Below are 1,347 nucleotides of genomic sequence, written 5' to 3' on the forward strand. Positions count from 1 at the left end.
GCCGACGAAGGACATAAGAAATATGCAATCGCGAAAACATCCTGGAATAAAATAATACCGCCACCGCAGCTGTATCACTGAATGCCGCCCCGCTTCTACCTTTCTACCGACATTTAACGACTCATTTGGTTGTTTTATGTATTTTGTTATAATTAAGTATTTTATATTTGACATCCGCGACACAGAAATCGCCAAATATTGTATATATGACACCCAGGATAAGCGGTTAGAAAATGGATGGATATTTAAGACGAAAATAACCTATAAGTGGGCTCATAAACATACATCGCTCCATGGAAAGTCAGCACATACGATAGCCGAGTTGTAATGAAAAATGAATAATTTTTAAATTATACGAAATATGACACGATCAATTACGGCAACAATGATCACATGGTTGAGCTATATGAATGCGAATATAAATATAAACATCCATCCATCCATCCATTTTCCAAACCGCTTATCCTACTGGGTCGTCCGGAGCCTATCCCGGAAGCGATGGGCATGAGGCAGGGAACAACCCAGCCCATCGCAGGGCACACTCACACACCATTCACTCACACACGCACACCTATGGGCAATTTAGCAACTCCAATGAGCCTCAGCATGTTTTTGGACTGTGGGGGGAAACCGGAGAACATGCAAACTCCGCACACATGTGACCCAGGCGGAGACTCGAACCCGGGTCCCAACGGTGTGAGGCAACAGTGCTAACCACAACAGTGCGCCCTAAATATAAACATAATATTAATAAATATATTCATATCCTGATATTATTGTATAATGATGGAGGATATTGTTATTGTTGTTGACACGTTGTTTTTTTTCCCTGAATTGTAATGTATGTGTAATTTTAAAGAAATAGTTAAATTTGTAAGTTTCCAAAAAACACGAGCAGCAGGGCTTTTCTCCCCCCCCCTTCGCCGCAGCCTGTCTACTTCGTGAAAGACTTACAGCGCGAAGCTCGTGGCGTGTTTACCGCGCGCGCGCGCGCGCCTGGCGCGAGTCTGGGGCGCTGAGTCGCGTTCTTGCGCATGGCGCCAATCCTGCCGGCTCGCGCTCCCCGGCTCACCTTACTCGACTCCCTCACGCCCTTAATTCACGTCGGCATGTTCAAAGCCGTGAGCGAATCGAGGTGTACGAACGCCAGCGCGGTATGTGCACGTTAGTGATGAATTACTTATGAACAGTTCACCACGCATCTCCTGATACAAATGGGAGCTTGACTGAAACTGTGCAAACATGATTTTTTCAGGGCCAAGAAAAATGCAAACACTGTAGCAAGCAAAACTTTAATTACTCAAATGCTTTAAGCTGTTTCTGGCATTTGTATTCTGAGCAGATAAA

The sequence above is a fragment of the Brienomyrus brachyistius genome, chromosome 19, assembly GCF_023856365.1.
Source record: "Brienomyrus brachyistius isolate T26 chromosome 19, BBRACH_0.4, whole genome shotgun sequence".
Lineage (NCBI taxonomy): Eukaryota > Metazoa > Chordata > Actinopteri > Osteoglossiformes > Mormyridae > Brienomyrus > Brienomyrus brachyistius.